At 37.8% G+C, this 18,962-nt stretch overlaps 1 protein-coding gene across 3 annotated transcripts in view; it reads right to left on the bottom strand.

Moving 5' to 3' along the window:
* The window catches only part of dennd2b (DENN domain containing 2B), a 61,581-nt gene extending 44,421 nt beyond the window's left edge, over nt 1-17,160 (bottom strand). For 2 of the 3 annotated variants that reach the window (XM_079240017.1, XM_079240019.1), the window contains exon 1: nt 17,032-17,160. The gene's annotated coding sequence lies outside the window, so the exon portion shown is untranslated. Of the gene's footprint in view, nt 1-11,663; nt 11,796-17,031 lie in introns of those variants that run through there. The other variant, XM_079240018.1, reaches the window with a different exon arrangement.
* Between the last annotated feature and the right edge of the window lie 1,802 nt (nt 17,161-18,962).

Genomic DNA, 18,962 nt, shown 5'->3' with positions numbered 1-18,962 from the left:
TAAATCCAATACTTCGATAAACATAAGCTATAATCCAACATCCCATCAAAAACCAGGTGATCCAGATTCCTCTGAACCACAGCCAGGACTTAGGACCAAACACAGAGCTCCAACTGTCTGAACAGGTACACTCATTCTGCATACTGGAGCTGTTGTATCAGTGAAACCTCAAAATTGCTGCAACAGCAGGATTGTTACATTGTGGATCTGCTTAAAGATTACCATGACGTGATATTAGCTTTGCTTGACATAAGCTCTCTTTACCCTACAGTCTACTTCTCTCAGTTACAGATTAACATAAGTCATGTGAACTATTTCACTTAAGAGTGTTTCCAAAACCCAACCAAGAAAACATCCAACCAAGTGTTCTATTTACATCTGCGATGTTGAATCACCAGTGTAAACATGGAGTGCAACCATCAGCAAACAAGGTTTGCCTCTCGACTTTAAAGTCTACATTACATCAAACCAAGGTAAACTAAACTGCTGCCACAGAATCTGCCAAACTAGTTTCCAACCAGCTTTTCATCAACATATTTTGGATTATAGCCAACGAGGAAACTTGGAAGGGAAACCGTTAGCTTATCCATGCCAACACAGAGCTCAAATCAACAAAGTTCCACAAAGACATATGTGTATACACAGATCAGCCACAACATTAACACCAAAGTAACTAGTAACATCTCAAAATTATGGGATGGTCTGCTGGGAAACCTTGGATACTGGTCGGTGGCTAATACTTTAATAAGTAAAACACAGAAAAACAATGTTACACACTAATCACGGATGTCAGTGCTGAGTAAGCAAATCGCAAGAAGGCGATACAGTCCACACCTCAGAAAATGTTCAAAAACTCTTTGAGGAACTTGACAAAGATCTAATGATGTCACCCTTCTTTTGATGTAGGGATGTTTTTCAGCTTACAGTCGCTTTTTAATCAAAGATACTAATTTTTATTTTTTTTATTTTCCCATAATGTAAGTGTTCTTTCCATTTTAAAAAATTCCGTATCATCTGAATAACACCACAAAGCAAAGGCTCACCTGTATGCCACCTCTATACATGCACACTATCACCATCATCCTGCAAGTCTTATATCAAAAAAATGAAAAAACAAAACATGTTAACATGGGGATTTTCTTTTTACTCTAATTTCGAATTGCTCTATCCATCCATTATCTGTAGAAGGACTGTGGGAGAATGGTTGAGTACCAGGAGAACCCACATGAGAACGTGCACACCATACAGAAAAGCACCAGCCATGGTTCAAAGGTTCAAACCAGCAACCTTCTTCCTTTGAGAAAATAGTAATAACCTCCGCAACACTGTCTAAAATAACTTTTTTTTTTCTGTTTGAAAATGTAACAACGAAACTGATTACTTGAACTGAAAAATTATTGTCGTTACTTACTCAGAAAAGTAAAAAAGGGAATTTGTACCATGTTTACCCAATAACAAAGCCTAAAAGTCATGTTCAGATGACTATAGTATCATGCATTAGATTTATATGGCACTTTATTGCAGGTGGCCCTCAAAGCACTTACATTTGAGCTAATGTGTGACCACGACTGCCTTGGGACAGGCTGACAAAAACATGGCCTACAGCCTGTCCAGCAACCACCAAACTATTCATACACCAGGCAGGTCAACACTGGAGGTAGGAGGGTGAAGTATCTTGTCCAAGGACACAACAGCAGATGACTGGCTAAGAGGGTATTTGAACTGCCAACCTGCCAGTCATTGGAAAACCTACTCATCCACTGCCGCCGATGGTAGGAAATTGTATGGTGACTCAGTTTGGGCAATACAGACAGTAAAATATTAGTCCAGAACATAAATAATCAACCTAATGTGTGTTTGGGATTGCTGCCTACACCAAGCTCTAAAATGGAAAAGAATATATCATTATTAGAGCTGCTAAAACTATGGAAACACAGTATAGTTGTTCACTTGTCAGCTGTCAGTCAATTATCGTCAAACAGCATATCCTCTTTATAATACTAAGTGAGGTCTGCAGAACAGAAAAAACCTATAAACAATGTGAAGACATCTTCTCTACAGGAAACATTTCCTGGACTTTATCTCACATCAGACTAGGAGTTAGTCCTCCCTTCACATTGGAGGCCATTGCTCCTGAAAATGTAGCAGTGACCCTTTCAAAAGGGCTCAAAGCAATTGTTCTGCTCTACAAGGGGGGTCAAATGGAGATCCCTAGAGATCAGAGGTGGAGGGTAGGAGGGCGCTTGGCAGCATGACTTGTTTACAGGAAGTTGTTGTATGAAGGAGCTAGCCAACCAGTGGTGGAGCTGATTCCCAAAAAGACAGATGAGGAGAGAGAAGGAGTATTCCTGCTGTCAGCTATTTCCTGTAACTTTGGACTGCACTAGGGGGACACGGCATGCATCATTATTTTCATCAAGCACAAAGAATGCTGTAGTCCTGAGCAGCAGACAACTGTGCTGTGCTTTAGCTTCTCTGGTAACCACAGAAACATGTCACAGAGTAAATCTAAGCAGGATACTGGCACATAATAAGTCAGAAAAATGGAAAAATCTCAATGTGTTATGACGGAGATAGCATTGTAGCATTTCACAATGGAAGAACTTAACAGTTAACTCATATACATGTAGCAGTTTATGTAAAATATGCAATTCATATTTAGCTAGCACAATATATACACAAATTCATGATTCACATTTTTTGCTATGTGATATTGACTGAATTGGATGTTGTTGAATAAAAAAAGAACCAAAATACAAACATCATATCAAATGAAATCATAAAGCTTATGTAGATTCATTGTTGTACTGTTTAGACTTAAAAAGCTAATCAGAAATGGGTCATAGAGGCCCAAGATGGACTCTGCAGTGTAAACACTAAGGCGTTAGCCAACTGACTTCCTGAGCTCTGATACCATCTCTCCAACACAAAAATCACTGGCTGTAAACAAGCACTTCTAAGAAAGCTCCTGAGTGCCTTTAAAGTGCATTCAACCAGATTCAAGACAACATTTCTCTGGAGATATCAGGGATAAAGGCAAGCTAACTGTCAACACCTGCCAACAGGATATGACTAACTTTAGCCTGGAGGTTTGATTTATCAAGTTTCTTCTTCATATTGATTTAATTACATGTAGTGTATACCTATATACTTTCTCTTGCATTTCACATCTTTACATGGTGCCTTGTTGTCCACCCAGATTAATTTCAATCACACTGACTACATATAAGTTTATTATGTTGCTCTACTTGACAGACTGGCTCTCGACTGCTAATTGTTAGGATCGGCGTCAGCCCCCTACAACCTTGATTTGGATTAAATGGTAGTGGATTACATGGTATTGCATCATTGGCAGTGATATGCAGTAGGGCTGGGCGATTAATCGATTAATTAGAATTTTCTGTTTATGAAGATTTATTTTTATGAAAATCGGGGGGGTTTTTTGCCCCACCATCACCTTTTGGGCTTCCGTACCTTAAAGTGGCGTCAGCGCACTCCTGTTGGTTTCCCACAGAAACGCATAAACAACAACTTGGCAGCTAGAAACATACAAGAAGTGCCCCCTCTGTGTTTCCATTACATTTTTTTTGCTAAATAAAAACAACATTTGTACGTTTTGACAAAAAACAGTTGTGATTTGCGGGTGTTTCCATTGAACAGTGTTTAGCACATTAGCATCACGTTTCATAATTGCGGTTAATGCAAAGTGGGCACGTGGCGTTATCTTAGGGTTTTCTACTTGCTGCGGAGAATTTGCTTTGGATTTTCAAAGCTTTTCTCCCTCCCGTTGTTTTCTAATAGTCTGAAATTCGCTGTTGTTTATTCCACACCGCGCCATCTTTACCGGTAATTACCTGGTCACGACCCCCACGACAGGTCTGGGGACACGTAAACGCAAAAGAAGTGTATCCATTACACTTTTCCAATATATTTCTATATCAAAATGTCTGAAAAACCACCTCTTGAGATCGTAAAACTTTTATAGCAGCTGGTTTTTATGGCGGCATTTAGTTTTTTGCGCAGTTCTAGGTGTCATGGAAACGCAGGGTTTTCAGTGTGGGAGGGGGATTGTCACATCTGAAGCCAGATGCAGCTGACAGACTTGTCTTTCTTGCCAAAATTGTGTAAATCAAACAAAAAACAACAAGAATGTAATAATACATGTATGTTAGAAATATAGCTTTGATTAACATTCAGGGATTTTTTTTTAAAAAGTATTTTGTATCAAAGAGGTCAATTTTCTCTAAACACATGTTAAGTGTCAAAAAACATTCATTTTTATTATCTCATTGCCAATGTGGGAAGTTGTTTTGGTTATTTAATGTCAAAATACTCTAAAAGGAATCAATATTTTTCTTCCAAGAGAAGGCATTTTTATTTATTTACTTATCAGGTTTTTTTAGGGGTTTTTTTTAGAATAAAATTACACAAGATGAGGCCTATTTTTAAATGTATGATCAAAACTTAAAAACTATCTCACAGTGGAAACGCACTAAGTTCAAACATGTTGTTTCTTATAATGTTTACAGTGGCAGCGCCTGCCATCTCTTTTTACAATCTTGTTTAACAGCTTGTTTGGTTGCACTTTAAATTTTGGTAAACTTCTAGGATGACTGCAATAAAAGCATTTTTGAAAAAGAATCATTTTAGACATTTGTAATTTTTTTTTTCTTTACAGTAAGGGGAAAAAAATTGATTAAAATCAGAAATCGGATTTGTTTTAAAAAAAATCGGAGATTTTGTTTTTTGGCCATATCACCCAGCCCTAATATGCAGTTTGTGGTTAAGATGCAGTTGCCTTATGTTTTACTTTTTCTCATTAAGAACATTATGTCAATAGGTAACTTTACATCTGAGAAGAAAATAATTACAAATGGAGTTCCCCGAGGTTCCATCCTGGGGTCTTTTCTCTTTAACATCTATGCTCCCACTGGCACTGATGATAAAGAGCAACAACATTAGTTATCATAGATATGCGGACGACATGCAGATTTATATTACAATATCACCATGAGACCAAGGCCGTGTACATGATCTTAGAAAATGTATTGGGGAGATCTGAGCTGATCATCTCAAAGACGAGCGCCTCAGAAATGATTAAAGGTCACCACAGAGCTTTGTTTATATACCTAAAAACTACCAACCAGGCCAGAAATGTGGGTGCAGTTATGGACTCAGACCTAAATTTTCAAAAACACATCAACATAAGAATAAAGTCAGCCTACTATCACCTTACAGATCTGATGTCACAACAAGACCTGAAAAAACCACTGCATGCTTTAATCTTCACACAGCAAAAGGCTAATCCAGTCAACAAAGAGTATTTTGAGTAATTTTTCCTAGCAAAAAATTGTTTTTGTTTTTGCACAGGTCAGTTTTAAAGTAGATATCTAAATGCTGAAGAAAGACTTTTGTAATTAAGAGATAAACTTAAAGATGTTTTTGCAACCAAGAATCATTAAACTAGACTTTAAGAAAATCTTAGAGTAGTTTTGTAACTGGCTCTTAGCTCTGACTACTAAATAGTTAACAGCTGGTTGCTGACTGTCAGTCTGCTGGGCAGGTATTTTTCCAAGTTTTTTTAGAGCAAGATATTACAGCTGGGAAAAGCTCTGATAACAACTGTGGCTAAACCATAACAGAACACTAACCAGCCGTAAAAATTAAACCACAAATTTTAGTATTATGATCATATCACCATGATATGACGTTTAATTCAACCTTAATAGACTAACTGAGTTTTATATATTCTATGTAGATTTTCACACAGTAAATTTTACCCATGTTTTTTGCGAAGTTGTTAAGCCTCATTATTGTTAGAAAGAATGGAAATATGTCTGGCGATCACTTGCAACTTGTGATACATGTGAGAACACCAGAAGCATGTGTTTTCCATGCAGGCCATGTTGTCTTTGTGCATGTCATCACGTCTTGACAGAATATGGCACTAATCTCACATTCACTCCCTAAATCACACATCCACATTTGCCAGGTGCAGCTTGACTGTCTTCCCAGTTTCTTTAGTTTTTTTATAGCAACCAAAACATCCAGCTTTAGACAGATTTCATTCATAACTTTATAAAAAGAGAAACTCCTAAATCCTTTCACCACAACAAAACAACAAAGAGATGAAAAGGTTTAGCTGTCTTCTGCTCCATAATACAAGTCCCAACTGTCAACTTACACCATTCAACACTTTTATCCTAAAATGAACCATCTTTCATAATATTTCCTGGTTTTGTTATGTTTTATGTCGACAAGTTCAATGTGATTACATCAGACACGTATCAATGTCGTATATTCTACTCAGCAACAAGAGAATATTGATTAAATGTGGAACTATGACAGTGCCTCTATTTGACTCTTTGCCCTGGAATAAAAGAGCCCTTTGTGTTTGCATGTCCTTGAGAGGGAAAGATGTTTAAAAAGTAAGTCTTTTATCAGTGTGTACATGTGTGTGTGAGAGGGGAGAGGGAGAGAGAGAGAGAGAGAGAGAGAGAGAGACTATTCAGTAAAATATCTTCTAAAGAGAGTCCACATGTCCTTGGCCCTGTCACATTTGACAGATCATCTGATACACAGTTCTTCCTGCCTGCCACATGCAGGAATGTGCTAATATTTGCCTTATCCATCAGAGCATGGCTGCACTCAAAATATTAAAGAATGGGGCAGAAACACCTCAACTCATTGCCAGGAGCTTTGTTCTCATTCAACAAAACTACACACAAATATGTACAGATCAGCACCTGGCAGTAGTTTCTTCAGGCTGTAAGAGAAAATCATGAACTATTGAAACAATTTAAAGTTGACATCTTGATGGACAAACTTTTATTAACATGTAGCAGCAGATGCAGCAGCACTCATGAGCAGGGCCTTGTGCTGCCGTCTTTTCCTACTTGGCTTTTCTGGTTGACCTGATCGTCTGTTTTTGCTGATTAGCAACCTGACTTCAAGGTTTTTACAACCCCTGCAGAACACACAGGCTGCCAGAAAGGCAGCGAGGAAAGGAAAAAAAGTCAATCTCTGCAAATTCTGCACTTGCTCCAGACGTCACAAGTCAGTGGCAGACGCGAGCCCATCAGCCTACATGCTCACCCAGAGCATTGTTTCTAGGACTGCAGAAAGACCAGTTTTGTCCCTGACGGACAAACAAGAGACTTGATCTTGTTGAGGGGAATCAAGTTAACAGTGAGGCGTGGGAGCTTAGTGTCCTTCTAAACAAATATCATGTTCAAGTTGCAGAAGGATCAGTACACACAGATAATTTTCAGTATCCTGTATGTAAAAATACTAACCCAGTATTTCTTCTTGATGTATCTGTACTTTGTTCACATAGAAAGAGTAGTTTAACACTGTACCAGCTACAATGAATTTCAGTGTCAAAGAAAACCACCAAGGTTAGGGCTACTGGCAGCTCTTGCACCTAGCCATAGCAATATAATTACACTTTCACAATGTAGCTAAATTCACCATGCAGGTGGAACTGATACTTTTATATCTTCTTTTTTTCCAGGGTTACCATGGCACATTGCTATTCATGGAAAAGGAGAAAAAAAAGCTTTCTGTGTAACCCAGATATGAGCATGCACAGCTGCAGAGGCAGGCATGTGGAAAACAGGCTTATGTCCATCTGAGCTGCAGCAGGGGGGCTAGAATTTGTGTCAAAGAGCTGATCTGTGACACAAAAAGTCTGACTTCTCGGCAGACATAAAATGTGCTGTTTGCCACTGTATTAAATGTCAGATTTAAGGGTGGCAAATTAAACCAAAACTGGACCAACATGAAGAAAGTGATATTGTAGCACCCCTTTAACTTGCCCAAGCTACTTAGATACAGTAAGCTAAATAACTATGAACAAACACTGGCAACACACTATGGTGGTTCCCCTGCAGCGATGTTATGATATTTATTTGTTTCACATGATATATGGTTTGATCCTATCATAGATGGTAATAATATTATATATATATATATATATATATATATATATATATATATATATATATATATATATATATATATATATATATATATATATATATATATATATAGTGTTATTCCAGCAAAAACCAGGCTTTTAAAATATAAGTAAATATGTTGCTCTACTGAAATCATTAAACTACCACATAGAAATAAAATGGCTGGGATTCAAATTTGCATGGAGAATGAACACAGTATTTTAACACATATTTTCGTTTATATCAGTCAATAGTTTGACTGACGTATTGCATACTGGGAAAATTTCATGAGTTTAATTCGATGGGTTAATCATTGACTTAACTGGACACTTAAATGTACATAGTAGCTTTTTGGTTAGATTTAGGTACCAAAACTATTTGGTTAGAGTTTGGAAGGCTGCGGCTTGGGTTATGCTCTAACCATCCTGCACATAAAAGGAAAAATATATGTAGTTTACATGAGCATGAATTGCTTATGTGGTATAATGGCCAATTTACTATTAACTGGACTTTTCACTGTGAATGTTCACTTTATACATCTGTTTGCTTGTGTTTTTTTTGTTCAAACATCTGAGCAAATAGGGAAATTGGTTTCAGCTGATAATAAAATCTGCATTTTCCTAACTCTCAACTATGGTTTTAGGCAGAGGCAGAACAAAGTTACTTATATGAGGTGATTGTTAAGAAATCCAAGTCATTTTAAAACGTCATCATTTTCAAAATCCTGCAAAGAAAACACAACTGAGTGGGTACAAACTTTACTCTCCTCTCAGGATTTCACCGGTGAAAAATAAATTGACTGCTAAATTTCATTTCTCAGGACGAAAATCATTATATATATGGTAGCCACAGATTCAAGCTTCAGCTGTTAAGAGTTTACTGATATAGAAAGTGTATTTGCAAGTCATGTGTGGTGATTAATGGTGCAGGGAGAATTATACTCCAACACAAACCACCACCAATTTATTATAGCTTAATGGCTGTCGACTTTCTAAAGAGGCGTTTTAAATGCAGTGCCTGCACCATTCATTTTGAGTATCAACAGGTTCTGACAAGTGTTTAAGAGACAAAAATACAGCTGGCAGTATGAGTATTCAAACCTTAGACCTGACAGTGAACTGCTTGCATCTGAGCAGGATTAACTGACATCCTGAATGAATTAAGGCAGAGCATCTCATGTCACCTTAGTCTGACTTTTGTAATGTCATCTTATTGTAATGCATAATGTAACATTACATTAAAACATTACGCTCGCAAGGTATACAGTCTAGAGGGAGATTTATAATTGTTTATAACATTGCTTACTAAGTTTAATGACACTGTAGCCATCTGCTTTTATTTAAAAAAAAGCAAGATAAGCTATCTTCTATCATCTTAAATTTATAATGCAGTATTAGAAACTACCCAACATGAACTAAATTAATGTAGATGATGCTGCTTAACTGACTCTAACTAGAAGTCACATGAAATTAAGCTTTATTTATATTATTATCAATTCACAACAAAGTCATCTTAAGGCATTCTTAGAGTGTCCAATGAGCCCCTTTTAAGATCAGGGTTTGGGTGACATATGACATATTATGTTACCAGCTATGGTCTGGATAAGAAACCTACTATATAATCTGTATTAGTCCAATGATGAACAACACAAAACCTCCCTTTTGACACGTAGGAAAACCTCAAGCATTTTGACATCAAATTTCCAATACGAGATTATCATTGTGAAAATAATTTCACAATAATGACATCGAAATATTGATAGAAATCTTCACAATCACAAATAAAGGCATAAATTTGCTCAAATCAAATTACAAATTATCCTTTTAAAAACTCGCCCTGTGATGGACTGGTGACATGTCCTGGGTGTACCCCGCCTCTCGCCCAAAGACTCTAGGATAGCCTCCAGCTCCCCGCGACCCTTAATCGAACTAAGTGGTACAAATAATGAATGAATGAATTTTACCAACTCAATTTAAACATTTCAATGTTTCAATATGATAATAACCATTAAAAATTCTGCTGCATCAGTATTACAACTCTGTTCCATCATTAGTTTAGTAAACTGACAGCTAGCAGTTCACAGACATGGTCATCAGTAAGTAAAAGACACTTGTGATCATAGGTCTGCACTTTTTTGGTTCAACTTGTGCAGCAAATAGCACAACCTATAAACAGAATACAGGAGTGAAATGTGTGTGTGTGTGACTTTAAGCCATGTGAAAGTGCATTCCAAATGTTTCATTGGGAGGCTATTAAATGTGAAAATGTTTTCTCAAAGGAAGCTTTCTCTCAGTAGTTGATAAAATCAGCTGAACTTCAGGGCAAAGTCAATGGCGATGATCGCATGATTTGCCCAGTAAATGCAACAAAATCTGTCAAACCACAACTAAGGATTGCTTCAACAACATGTTGAGGAAAAAGTGTTCCCTCAGAGCTACTATTGTATTAGTCCCAGACAACAACAATATCTGGAGGGGAAATAAACGCTGATTGTGAAGCTGAGGGAATAACATAAAAGCATCTGGTGACAGAGCAGACGAACTGCTGTTAAACTGAATGGAAAGCACTGAAGAACTTCCTCAATAGTTTTGTGCTGACAGTTCAGCAACAGGGGAAGGTCACTGTTTGACCTGCACAATGAGAAAAAGGTTTCTGGAAGAAAACGTTAAGCAAAGAAAACTAGTCACAGCCATAAGGTTTGCATTATAAGATAAGATCAAAAGGATTAAAGCCATTATCTGTTGAGAAAACTCAAACTCAAGACACAGAACATTCACGGTGGACACAAAGCCCCTGTATTTAAACAAAGACCTCAGTCAGCACACACTTTTTCCAAGTCTTTTTTGTTTCTGCTTAGGCTACATTTAGTTAGATGTGTTGGGAATTCAAAATGCATATTAGTTGCAGTCACAACAAGCAGAATGGTTTTGCTAATGAAGAAACTCTGAAGATCATGAATGGAGAAGATCATGCTATTACTTTAAAGAAAAAGCACATTTTCAGTCATAAATAATGTACTCTATGAAGATACTTTTTAGAAGGACCGAGCAACTAACAAATGAGTTTAAAGCAAATAAATAGCCAAGCAAATTGCTGATAAAAGCAGACTGATATGAATAAAAAGTATTAAAGTTTGTAACATATCACTTGTAACTATTACTTCCATTGGTTATTAATCTGGACAAGATGAATATGCACATGTAGCCTACAACCTTGACTTAAATCAAACATAACAAAATACCTAACAAAGATTTGACGTTTTATTGATTGGAAGTACAAACAATCTCAGCAGAAGTCCAAACTACAACAGGAAAAGGACACAAGGAGTTTGAAGCATGCACTTTTTCCCCTGCTTTGTCTTCTGTTTGGACTTTTTTGGGACATTTAAGCTATCAAAACTCCGACTTGTTACGGCCAACAGAGTAGCTGTCTGTGTCCGCTGGGACATTTTTCTCCATTCAAAGAGTGAAGCTGAAAGAAAATAGTGCTCTGCTGTTTCTGCTTTATTTCACCGTTCAACACGTCGATGACCAAATATGGTCACATGGGGACACTTCGACGCATCTTGCGACTCTTCATTCCGCCACAACACTTTTACACAACTTTTTAGGTTAGTTTCGGAGCTTATTTGTGAGACTAGCCGCGGGGGTAAACTTCCTGCTCGAGCTCGTCAGTAACGGTTCAAAAAAGCAGGCGGCTTTTTACCTCCGTGTTTCTCCTCACATCCATGGCTGCTGACATTTTCAGATTATTAATCCCTTCGCGACGCACAAATCCAGTTCGTCTACGCACTGAGAAACTTTGGCTGGCTCTGCCGGATACCTGCCTTGCTCAATAAACTCCGACTCATGTCTTTCCAAGCAGAGCTGACACACACACACACACACTCACGCGCACGCACGTACGTACGCACACACACATACAAAGAAGGCTACAGAAGAGGAAAAAAATCCAGCCATTCCTCTGCTCACACAGCCTTCTTGCAGAGAACAGAGGCAGAACTTGTTCCCATGGAAACGAGTTGTTTGCCCCCCACTTTTCCTGGGCTTTGCCCTCCCTTCCCAACCCTGCCCTCCTCAGCCAGGCATTCAGACTCTGAGCCTTGTTTATTGTCCGGCTGAGCTAAGGAGTGTGGATGAATATTCACGAGATGAGGGGCTGATGATAGGATGAAACCATCCTAACAGCGCTGCAGCACATTGTCAGGCTGGAATCCTCAACAGAACAAAGATGTCTTTCATAGGTCAGCAATGCGTGTGAAACAGTAGCAGAAAGTTGAGTCTGTCTTCCACACATGCAAAAATGTTTCTGCTAAATGGATATTTCTGACTAAATTTAAACATGAAAGGAGATTTGTGTTTGTTTTGTGCCTAACAAAGCAGGGATGTTTTTCTGTGAAAAACCTTAATGTTTTAACGGTTTTTTTTTTCTGTTTTGTTTTGGGGTTTTTTGTTTTTTTGTTTTTTTGTTGTTGTTTTTTTTGCTGCTTAGGGTGCTGTGCTCTTATTGGGATTTCAGCTGGCATCTTCTCTATGACAACGGGGAAGTTGTTTAGATGTTAAAGCATCAGACTGAGCTTTCTAAAGTAATGCCCAGAGTAAGACCTCAAATGTTGGTTGGTCTAGGATGCTGTAGCAAAATGTAGAGAAAGGAGGAATTTATAAGAATTCATCATGGAGGATGTTTCATCTATGACAAACAAAATGGATTAACTGGAAGCACTGATGAAACCACTGTGGGAATATAAAGAATGCAGCATTGTGGGTTTCACTATGGAGCCTCGTCTGGACTCCAACACCTCCCTATACAGCTGTCAAACAGGAAGAAAGGGACGCAGTCAGAGCAGCAACTGTAAAAAAAAAAATCAAGATTGCAGTTCTTATTAAAGTCACACGACTGAACTTTGGGAGATTTTTTATATTTGCACCCCAATCTAAAGCTAATTTGACATCCAGCTTCCACTCTGTTCTTTTCTGAGCTGTCTCCAGCCAGTAAAAGTCACTTTCTCTCTTTAGTTTTGTAACATCCTGTTAATGTCCATGAGTTTCTTTGCTAAATCAGCCATGCCTGCATTCAAACCACTTAGTGGGTTGAGGCATTAAATCAGTGCTTTTCAACTTGGCCCCACGAGGGCTGCAGCCCTGCAGGTTTTCAACATATCCCTGCCACAAAACACCTGACTCAAATTAATAAGTCGTTGTGCTGAGCTTCGTTGGCTGTTGGATTCATTTCATTTGGGTCAGGTGTGTTGAAGCAGGGATGCATTAAAAACCTGTCAGACTGCGGCCCCCGAGGGACAGAGTTAAAAAGCCCTGCTTTAGATTATCTCTACTCAAATCCAATACCAAACAAATAAAGAAAATCTACGTTACCAACAACCAACAGAGTTTGTGACAAAAATAAGTTATTTTCCAAACAGCATTTTGAAGATATGAAAGTCATTTTAACTTATCAGTGCATCACCGTTTTAAAGAAATTATAATGTTCAAACTTGATGTAAATCCACATAATTGAGAATAAGAAGTAAAAAAGTATGTCTGAGAGGTAGATGATTGTGAATATAAATGAAATTGAATGAAGGGTTATATTTAAGTAAAGAAGGCTACTAGATGAGTCTTGAAATATTTCCATGGTAACATACTACTATTTTGCAATACAAAGTAATCCAATTTTCATTATTTCCACCAAGGCCCGGGTAAAATCATTAAGGGCAATGGTTTGTCTGTCTGTGTGTCTGTGTGTTTGTCTGTGAGTTTGTCTGTATATCTGTCTGTCAGTTGGTCGGTCAACAACATATCTTAAAAAGCTATGGATTTGATTACATTTTCAGGAAACATCAGGAATGGAATAAGGAACAGCTGATAACATTTTGGGGGTGATCTGGACCACTGCCTGGATCCAGGAATTTTTATAATAATTCTTTACTATTGGAAGATAGGAACAATTTTGCCATTACAGCTTCTTATTCAGCAGATAATTCCTAGAATCACTGGTAAAAAACATGTTAAATACACTGCAACTAACCAAGATTGCGCCAATAGAGAAAATCACTAACAATCAACAACAACTATCAATAACTTCAAGACCATTATAGCAATTTGCTTCATGTTGGTTATGGATGGATTGGTGGAGGTCTGCTCTCTCTCTGGGTGCTTCTTTTCCATTGTGTGATAAGTGAATGGCAAGTTATAATGAAAAATATAAAACCATGGCTTTATCTCTCTAAAATGCTGCTTGATTGAAGACAATAAGGTATTAAAGAAATGGAAAACTAGTAAAACTAGAAAAGGCCATAACAATTTGTCCTTTTAAAACTAAATGCCAAACAAATACCTGTGCCGTAAAGTCTTAACTGAGCAATATTTACTTAAATATGTGGTAAAATGAAAGAATACACATTTCAAATGTACCGTTGTCATATCTGAGTTAACACAAATCCAATGAAGCACTGACATCTGTCTTTGCTGTGGTTCTGGAGCACTCACTGGATGACTATGAACCATTTTGTGAACTGAATGTTCATTCCTTTCTGGAAAAGATACCAGACAGCAACACGAGCGAGCCGCATGAATTCCAAACGTCTACAGTATGCTTTTCAGTGGTCAAGTGGTCAGAACCCATTAAACCATTTGGACACAAACAAGATGTGTCTGCACTGTACAAACAAGCACATGGATTGTCTCAATTATGAACGTTCTTTTAAGATTCCCAAATTGCTTTATGAAAAAAAAAAAGCTTAAATGTTTATCATCATTTTGGGTCAAATTAGCCATTTAGTGGACTATTTGGCTTCAAGACTATTACATGAGTTGCTTCCAGCTTGTTTTAACTGTTTTCCAGTAGAAATAATTTATATATCTTTCTGTGTTGCTGCATGTGTCAGTTTTACATGTACGACTCATCCACAAAGCTAGCTCCTCTCTGTCTCTTGAGGGTTTTTGGGGGGGGGTGGGAGTCTTATCATCCCACAGGCCAGGGAAGAGAAAGGAAGTCACAAAACACAGACATCCGTGATTGTGGTTTGTAACATCAAGTCTGCAGGAAGGTTTTCTCAGAGACTAAGTAAAAACCATTCAAGGTCTCATAAAGATTGCTTTTCCTGAAAACACTTCAAATCCGTTCTGTCTGAGCACAAAAAGACAGGAGTACTGACTACTTTATGTGGGATGTTTCACCAGAATATAACCCAGGCTTAAACTTGTGGAATTCATTGTTCCACTGATCACAGTACCATCTGGACTCCTCATTAAAAGCCACATCCTCCTCTTGCATGACACGAGAGCATCAAAGCATGCACTCTCACACATACGTGAAATTCTCCCTGCCATAAAGAATGAAGCCAGCCTCCAAAAAACCTTGACATTAATTATCTGAAAATAAGTTTCAGGAGTGATCACAAGCACTGGTATTATAATACACCTGCTACAGCTGCAGCTGCGAAGAGATTTATGCTTCTTAACTCATGAAAGCATTAGTCACAAACTCTCAGACATTTAGAGAAATTACTACACAGCTGTGTGACAGTTCTGCCACCTACACTCAAAAACTCCATCTCTACTGCATTCATTTGGCTCTGAACTTTCCACAAAGCAGAGGAAAGTCAGAATCGCTGCAAAATCATCGGCTTCGTGTATTATAGAAAAGATTGGCGCAGTAGACATAGTGTAATATTCCAGAAACAGACCTGGGGCAGTTCTTAGATTAGGGGCTAAGTTGAGGTGTCTTGTCAACACTGAGAAATGCAGCAACTGAGGAAGAAGACACAACTTGTCAAGTGAAGACATTCTCTTCTCTTTAAAACTGCAGAAATCAGCTGGAAGTGTCTCCTGTAGCCAGTTAGAAGCCTGTCACCTGGGCAGCAGCGGCTCAGGTGATAGAGCAGGGTTGGGCAGTGATTGGTGGTTTGAATCCAGCACTTTTATATCTGGTTGGATTGCTGTAGTTGCATAGAGACACCAATCTCAGCTGTCTGACTATTGAGATAATTTTAGTGTTTCATTGTCTGTGGAAATAAATTCTATTAAATTCATTCATCTCTGTGTCAGTTTTCATTCAGTCATCACTAATGTGAAAGAAAAAAAGGAGCACTAAATGTGCTTGTGTTGACAAAGATGAATAAGTGCTTTAAAAGCTGAAATCTTGAGATAAATTTTGGATGCATGTCCAATCATCAATACACTGTTTGATACAATTAATTTAAAGAAAATAAAGGAATCAAATCACAGTAATGCTACACTATTTTGCAGATTTTGGTCTCTTTTTTTATCAATGATGGAAAAATTTAAAGTTGAATGTTTTGTCTGGAAGGTGTAAGCAGTGTGCTTCTGTCTGCTCTGAATAGCTGGAGCTCCAATCTCACAACAATTCTGGGAGAACAAAAGAGCTCAAGGACATTACTTTATCTCATGGCAGAGTCGCTTCTCAGCCCCCAGCAGACACAACACAATTCAACCACTAACTCAGAAACCTTGAAGAGAAATGCTACATGTGAGGAAAAAAAAAAACATTTAGACTGCGACATAGTGGGGACCAGCCTTGTTTCTGAGCAACTGACAAAGAAAAGCTGGACATTAAAGTTAAAATGTGGTTTAAATGCACAATAAAGGCAAAGTGGGACGAAAACACGACAGTATCTGTGTTGAAAAACAGTTTTAGAGACAAATAAACTTGACCTGAGGCAAAAAGTTGCAGGTAATAAGCAGACAGCAGACAGCAAAGACTATAGATGTCTGCATGGATCAGGTTCAAAGCTCTGAGGCGCCCCCTGTAGGCGCTGCGATGCAAATGCAGCTGAAAAGTTGACAATAACTCCCTCCCCTCCCTCAAAAAGCATCAAATAGTACATAAGTCAGTCAGCCAACATGGATCAAAGTCAGTATCTTTAAACGAATTTTAACCTTCTCTAGTTAACTAGAGTTTAGGTTTAAAGGTGCAACAAGATGACTTTCTTTTGTTATGAAAAACTATAAATATGAAGAATCTCGCGCTGCAACTTACTCAAAAATAGATATTTGGAGTTTTAAAAAAAAAATCAATTTTCACGGTGCAATAGGACGTAAAACTAAAAACCTACCCGTGTTTCTGTGTTGTCGCTTTGTTTGGTCAATGATCCATTCCTGAACTGTGTCTGTGTCGCTTTCTGTCTGTCCAGCCTGAAAACTGCCTTTTCTGAGGGAAAATTGTCCTCCGAATAACTGCATGCAATGAGAGAGGGAAAAAAGAAAAGTGGAGCGCGCAGGAAACGATGACGCAGCTGTATGGGAATCACTTCTGAAAAGAAGATGGTGGCAGTTATCTTAAGTTCATCAGATATCTGGACTCTTGTCCTGCTGTTTACAGAGAGACTCGGTCTAGAATGAGAAAAAAGGTAAAAAAAAAAAAAAAAAAAAAAAGGTCAGGACGTTAACATGCATTTACCAGCTGGCTTTCTCAATAATTCATCTATTACATAATTATACAGGAAATATGACCAAAACAGTCAAGATTAGCCTTTATTGACCGTTTTCCACTGGCAGTATTACTGAGCAGAGGCTCAGAAGACTGTGATCATATGTTCAAAACAGAAATTAATCTTTACTGAACTGTAAATAGGCATAAATCACCTGTAAAAAAAAAAAAAAACTGAACAAGGTTTGGTTTTAAACAGGGCAAAGTGGATCTTGAACAGTTATTTCTTGTTAAACTGAATAATTAGATTACTTTAAAACAGACCCAATCTGCAACAAGACAGCAGTCTGATGGGGAAATTATAGATAATTTCTACTAATGTGTGTTAGAATTCGTTTCAGATTACAGGATTAAAACTTCCTTTGCTCAAAAAGCTATTTTATTTTACCTAATTTCTTCATATTTTGCTTTTTCAGAGAGAGACAATTTTACTTACAATATTTTGAAAGCGGTCCTGAGCTACAGTTCTCGGGCATTTTGATCAGACTTTTCTTTTCTTTTCTTTTTTTTTTTTGTTTTAGCAACTTCACAATGACCAATAAAAAATAAAAAAGAATCTAAGTCAAGGGATGAACTGGTCAGTTAGATTCAGTTATTGTCTTCAGAAACTCTGTAGCTAGCAACCTAATATTGATCTTCTCACCTCTTATTGATACAAGGAAAAAAAAGATTATGCTAAAATAATTTTTGACATATTGCATGGTTATAAATAGCAAATATTTCCCCCCAACATTTTAATTTTTATCTTGTTATATTTTCTTAAAGGGCCAAAAGTTCTTTTCTAGCAATGTTTTTATGGGTCAAGCTTTAAATGGTTAAGAAAATTAAATGGGGGAAAAAAGCCTGAAGTTAGCCATATGACACAGGAACTGGACTGGAAGTCCAGAAACAGAACTGGAAAAAGGTCTTTTCAAGTAATAATTCTTCCCTAGAATCCAGACCTTAACATCACTGGAGCAGTGTGGGATCATCCTGACAGAGAACATGACAAAAGACATCAATTATCCCAAGAGGAGCTTTGACGAGTCCTCTAGGACAATGATTCCTAGAGTGAGTCAGTAGAGCTATCCCTGACCATTCCATCCATTCATTTTCTTCACCGCTTGGTCCAATTCAAGGTCACAAGGAAGCTGGAGCTTATTCCAGCAATCATTGGGTGAGAGGCAGGGTACATCCTGGATAGGTTGCCAGAAGGTGGGAGAAACCTGGAGCACCCAGAGAACCCACACATACACGGGGAGAACGTGCAAACTCCACACAGAAAGGCCACTGTTTGAACCTCCCCCCAGCTCACTGAACATTCCCGAAAGAAATGACAAGAAAGCTTGTTCTCAATTGGTTCAGGTTGTTTGAAGGCTGATGGTACCGGTCATATGAAATGTTGACTTTCAAGCTCAGCAAATCTTGATAAACTTGGTTTTTGCCTTATAATCTATGTGTTAATTTATATTCCCAGTTTTTATTAAATTGTTTCACCTATATTCTGATTTTCTTGCATGTTTATAGAAATCAGGGCTGGCTCAACCCGTTTGCAACATACACACATTCAAAACAGAC

This window comes from Telmatherina bonti (assembly GCF_933228915.1).
Source record: "Telmatherina bonti genome assembly, chromosome: 1".
Taxonomy (NCBI): Eukaryota; Metazoa; Chordata; class Actinopteri; order Atheriniformes; family Telmatherinidae; genus Telmatherina; species Telmatherina bonti.
The sequence above is the reverse complement of the archived record's forward strand: the minus strand, read 5'-3'. Positions and strand labels throughout refer to the sequence as shown.